The sequence below is a fragment of the Corvus brachyrhynchos genome, unplaced genomic scaffold, assembly GCF_000691975.1.
Source record: "Corvus brachyrhynchos isolate BGI_N302 unplaced genomic scaffold, ASM69197v1 scaffold490, whole genome shotgun sequence".
NCBI classification, from domain to species: Eukaryota; Metazoa; Chordata; class Aves; order Passeriformes; family Corvidae; genus Corvus; species Corvus brachyrhynchos.
The window spans coordinates 969,957-975,993 of NW_008235774.1; the positions used below are offsets into that span (position 1 = coordinate 969,957).

The 6,037-nt window shown below is 39.3% G+C and overlaps 1 long non-coding RNA gene across 1 annotated transcript; it reads left to right on the forward strand.

Annotated features, from left to right (window-relative positions):
• The first annotated feature begins 19 nt into the window (after nt 1–19).
• On the forward strand, nt 20–2,832 carry LOC108444920. Its single transcript, XR_001859638.1, has 3 exons — nt 20–563; nt 1,135–1,311; nt 2,497–2,832. It is a non-coding gene; the product is annotated as an uncharacterized LOC108444920 (long non-coding RNA).
• Nucleotides 2,833–6,037: the final 3,205 nt, after the last annotated feature.

Below are 6,037 nucleotides of genomic sequence, written 5' to 3' on the forward strand. Positions count from 1 at the left end.
GCCGCGCCCCGCGCTCGCCGGCGCGCGGCGGGAGCCTGAGGCCGCCTGTTAACAACAGATTTTTAAGTCTTGAGTCATATTATAATGAAACCCGTTTATTATTAAAAATAGCGTTTTAGGTACGTTGCTTACTCTCGATTGCTTCAGAGAAAATATTTTGTTGTAGAAAAGACAGGAATTGGTTTCACCTTTTCCCCCCGTTTTTTAGTCTGTTTTACTTCCTGGTTCTCTTGTCTCAAAGCAGGCGAGTCAGAGATGAAAATGGATTATTACAGTGTATTTCTACCAGTCTTCAATTTTAGTTTCATTAGTATTTTTATTTTTAAAATTATTTTTATTTTATTTATTTGTTTCTGGGGGTCTTTGAGGCTATATTAATACTGTTTTTAATTATGCCTTTAGTGCTTATTTGACCAGACAGTGCCCTTGCTCAAGCTCGCATTGCACGGAGAGTGTGTGCTTGTCATCCGAGATGTGTGTAAAACACCCGGGGAGTTCCTGCAAGGAGAAATGGACGTCTGGGCTGCTGAATACTGAATCCTGCAGTTATCTTAGCTGCAAAAGTAATTAAATTTGATTATTTTTCTTCTTCTTATACTGGCACAAAATAAGAGTGGGAAAGTATCACTGAAACAATTAAAACTGGCAGAGAAAAATAAGAGGGTTTTTTTTCCTTCCCATACCTCCAGCATAGTTACATTTATAACTGAGTATGTGTCTCTTGTGGTCTCGATTACATCCTGTGTTTTTAGCTGGCAGCGTTTCCTCTGCAGAGGCCCTGTTCTGTATGCCAGCATACATTTCTGTGTATATTAAAAGAACAGAATCAAGATGAAATAGTAAATGAAACTAAATCCCCCACCCCCCGAAAAGTGAGGGTTTGATACTAATGCTTGGCACAAAACAAAAAGAGGTATATCTACCATCATGTTTCTTTTTGTAAAAGCGGGGAGTCTGCTAGCTTTGTGTTGTCAAAGAAGATGGAGCAATTCGTTTAAGTCATCAAATGTGTTACACAGACCTCTCCCATTCTTTAGTATTTGAATATTTAAAGACTGTATTTTTTCAGTAGTGTGTTCTGAGAATGGAGCTTGGCTGCAAGTCCTCACCTACAGAAACTTTTCTTTTTTTCAGTTTGCATTGAAGCATTTTTGGAACAGTGAGCTCCACTAACAGCTGTATTCAATCTTGAGTAAAATCACTTCCTGAAAAAAGTGAAATTAAACTTAATATACAAGCTTGCTTGGAATATAATACCATGGAGTTAGGGAACTTTGTGATTATGAAACCGAATCCATTCACCCTGCTGAGGTAATTTCTTGTAAATTGTACACTATGGAAATCTTTAATCAATGTCAATGTTTTTAAAGCTAAAATTCGTACAATTCAAATGTGCTTTTTATTTCCCCTCACACACAGAATTTGGTGGGTTTGCTTGGGTTTATATTTTAAAAAGAAGAATTTTCTGCTATGGTTGTGTGAGGTGGGAGAAGAGTTGGGGCATGTAGAATGGCACTCTTATCTGCCCTAAGTGTTTGGCACCATAAGTCAAGTCATGAAAATCATAAGACCGATTAAAAAACCAGAAATATTTAAAAGCCACATCTGATTTTGTAAAAAAAAATTAATTACAAAATCAGACTGTTCTTCAGTTTAATACTGCAGTGTTACACAGAAGAGATGGGAGATGTTTTGTATTTTTTAATGTATTTAAGATGAAATATGAGATTCTTTATATATTTATGCTGTGATCCAAAGGTAGAATCTGAGCTCACCTGCGTATTGGTGGGCACCACTCTTGTGGTGTAGACTGAAACCATGGTATAATGCTCAGCTCGCAGCCAGACTTAGGCCATTGAGGCTGAACCCCACCTTTTGGAGACTGCACTGCTCAGGGCACAGCAGTTTCAAGAGGCAAAACAGAACCAAAAGCATCCATGAACTGAAGCAACGTGTTAGAGTTGTTGACATAAGTCTATTGTTCATGAGACTTCATGATCCAGGGCCTTAAAATAAGACCAAAAAGACAAGTCACCAAACCCAAATTGCTCAATTGTATTTAATTTTAGTTAGAGAAATAGAATGTTTGAATCCTTATAGGGGCTGAGCAGCTGAGTCTGTCATTGGGGCACTCCAGTAAAGCCCTGCCTTAACTGGTGCCTAATTCTGTGGGTACCTAAGGACCTAAATATACTCTGTATTTCTGCATTCAGTAGTTTGGAAACAGAATACAAGGGAAAGATTCGAATGTGGATTTCTTATATTTGGGATGAGCGCCGTAGCCACAGGTTACAGAGTCTATTCCTCTTCTTCCTTATTAGCATTATTGCGTTATTTTATATAAAACTGTGGCCATGTGGATAGCAGAAATTGAGAGAGATCCATGCCTGAGTGCTCAAGGCAGCAGGCACTAGAATGGGGTGTGAGTGCTGCCTCCAGCTTGAATTTGGGGCTCCTGTTTTCATGGGATATTCCAAATGTCTGTTTCTTCTGCAGCTCCTCGCATGTATGGTTTTCTTCAGAAACGTGTGTGGTTTCTCTTCCCTTCCCCATTACTCAAGGCACGAGTAACCTGAGGGCCTACCTTGGAGGAGGAAATTCCAGGAGGGGGAAGGCCACCTACTATGTGCTACAATAGCCAAGTGACTGACAAACTGCCATTTAACTTCTCATATTGTCAGCTTTAAAGAGAAACCCTCCTGTCGGCAGAGTTTTGCTTTAAAATCAAATTTCACTTCCTGATTTTCCAGGAGACAACAGGAAAAAGGCTAATCTGAAATACTGTAAAATACTCCAAATTCTAAGGAAAATAAAATTTTGTGTAAGCACTGACCTTTTTGTTGTATTTAGCTAAAAAAAGTATGCAAATTTCTCTATCGTATTGTTGATTCTGGAAAGTAAAAAAGGTAAATGTTTTAACTCTTAACCCATGTGCTCATATGCACAACATTTGCCTTATGATAAGTCCAGTCTTTAGTAATATTTGCTATTTTTGTGAATCATCAGTCTAGAGAACTTTCAGGGCAAGTTAATTATCTAGTGTGAAGGTGGTGTTACTCCTTTATATACATTATTATGCATTATTATGCATCATTATTATTATTATTATTATTATTTTACTTTATTGTTGGATTATCTGAGTTTTTCTATGAAAAATGTAAGTGTAAATTACAGTCCAAATATTTTTGTACAAAAGATGCTCATTGGAAGTTTATTTTAATGCAAATAAAAATAATTGCTATCACCCCAACTGAGCTCGGTCATAGTACTTAGGGAAGCAGAGGCTATTCCTTAGGGCTTTAGTTGCTTTATGCTTGGAACACCATATTTGAGTTGGATTTCTTGTAAAATATAGAATGCATCCTCATCTGCTGGGTGATAAAGCCCTCTTGGGAACAGAATTAATTTTTTTCTTAGCATGATTGCTCTTTATTTTATCCAAATTCATCTAACTAAAATTGAAATTTGGACCACCCCAACCATTTCTTTTCATTTTGCCACCAACAAAAGAGCATTTTTTTCATTCCTTGTCCAAATTGTTAAGATGCCCCTGAGGACCTTTGTTTACAGTGTCTTCTCATTCTTTTTTTCCTTGACATTCTCCCCTCCCTCCAGCAGTGAGATACTAATTAAAGAGAGGACACAGTGACCCTGGGTTGTTTAGAAGTCACAGGGGAGTGGTGGTGGCACAATGACAAAACCATCCCTGCCGGAAGTAATCAGGCTGGAGACCCATCACAATACACTTCCATCACCTGAAAAACCCTTTCAATTTGGAGATTCATCCCAGAAGCAGATTTATTTTCCCTTTAGTAAAAGTATCTTCATTACAAACAAAGCCTCCATATCTCCGTGTGTCAGTCTGTTTAACAGGGTTATTGTACAAGTACTGTTTTTTCTTGAGAAATACTTCTCTTAAAAGAGTTTGTAAAGTAAAAGCAGTGTTAAGAGTAGCATGTTAGAAAACATCATCACATTTATGTTTAATTTCAAGGAAAAAGTGGTTGGTTATCTTTATATCATCCAGCAGGATTATGGTCTTATCTAGATACAAGTACTGTTTTTTCTTGAGAAATATTTCTCTTAAAAGAGTTTATAAAGTAAAAGCAGTGTTAAGAGTAGCATGTTAGAAAACATCATCACATTTATGTTTAATTTCAAGGAAAAAGTGGTTGGTTATCTTTATATCATCCAGCAGGATTATGGTCTTATCTAGTATATAGGAATTTTGCAACTTTATGATGGCTATTATAACTTAATTACGAGCTCATCAAGACTGGCGGTGTTTTACGAGCACCTAGCAACAGGGAAATCCAGGATTCATTCCCCACTGGGTTTTGTAAACTGGTCCAAAAAGTCACTTTGGATTGACACCTGTGAAAACAGGATTTCTGTTTACCCTGAGCACTTCACCGCAGGGCATTTGCAGCATAAGGTGAAGTCTGGGCCCTGCAGCATGTGCTGGGGCACCGCCTGCTCCTGTGCAGAGCTCTGCTGGCAGAGCCAGGGAGGCTCTGTTGGTATTTGGTGCAGCCAGTTAGAGAAATCAGCAGGCTCTAGGCCTAGCCCTCGGTCTTCAGCGTTATCTGTACACTGTTATCTTGTACCGTAAAAGAATCCAGCTGATTTCAGTAACTCTCCACTTGAGCTGGCCTGTGCAAATCAGATTGCAGCGTTGAAGTTAGCAACATGATACCCATCATTCCTGTTGAATACACGGAAAAAAAAAAATCCCACTGTCTGGGAGCTGGATCAGACTGCAGACAACGTGCACTTTAAAATGCATAATTAAGGGATTTTTTGATTTTTATCTTTATGGATTTATTTTTTCCAATTAAGAACAAAATTAGCTAGGAGAAACATTTAGAAGAGTCCTGTTTGAGGCAGAGAAGAGAACACCATTGTGTCTTATTCCACAGCCCAAACAGATCAGTGTCTTAAAAGTAGTCTCTTAACTGAGGTTTTGTCTGTTTGGTTTTTTAACTAAGAATTCTTGGAGGTATGGTGATACCAATTCTCCTGGAAAAATTACAAGTTTTAGTGTGCCTAGTGCACTGAGTATCAATCTCTGCAATGAGATTTACACTTAACAATTAAACATTGTGTCCAATTTAAAGTTGTAAGTATAACCCAAGTATGGGATCCACTGGGTCAGTTGGTTCCACACATCTAACATGCCTTTCACTTTTGAGTTAAGGGGTGTAAAACATGCAAGAAAAAAAAAAGGCAGTGTATGCGTATTTACAATTATTTTGTAAAGTCTTTGGTTATCCTAGTCAAAACTGTCCTGATCAAATGTAAGGTTTTCTCTAAGCATATCTATATTCTAGATAGTGGGCACCAGAATTTTGATAGCATTTGTTCTGTAAACTTTTTCTTTTGTTTACTTTTTAATGACCTATTGATGCCTCAGAAACTAAGATGCTGTGTGTTTAGATTGGCTAGTGGCCTTGCATCTTCAAGAAGGCACTATGCCCCAACACCTAAAGCCTCCTGGAAAACAGATTATGCTCTTCCCTGCAGTGACTCTGTGACCCTTCGCACCTACCCAGAGTGTGAGCTGCCTGTGTAACTAGAGACCCACAAAGTTATTGCTGTCTGGGCAACGGGAAAGAGCTAATAGTATTGCATACTATCAAAACCTAATACTGTGGCCAGATCTGTGCCTGGTGGAACTGTTTGGCTGTGCAAATGTGGCCCAGGTCAGGTAGGAGCACAGATGAGCTGCTTTTCTGCTGCTGAGGCAGAGTGCACAGTGCAATTGTGGAGGCACAGGGGTACCTGGATCCTGCCTGGAACTCCTTGTGGCTTTCTGCACTGGTGCCCCATTCGCTGAATGCAGGCAGCGTCACAGTGCTGCAGCCAGGCAGGGTTTCTGGCTCTGCTCAAGGAACAGACTCAGTGTCACTGATGCAGCAGGCACTGCCCTGGGTAGAGCAGTGGTGACTCCCAGGTGTTGGCTTTTAGCTGTCTGGGGCATTTGGACCATTTGTAGGAGGCAAAGACAGGCGTGAATGTAGTGACTGTCCAAGGGAAA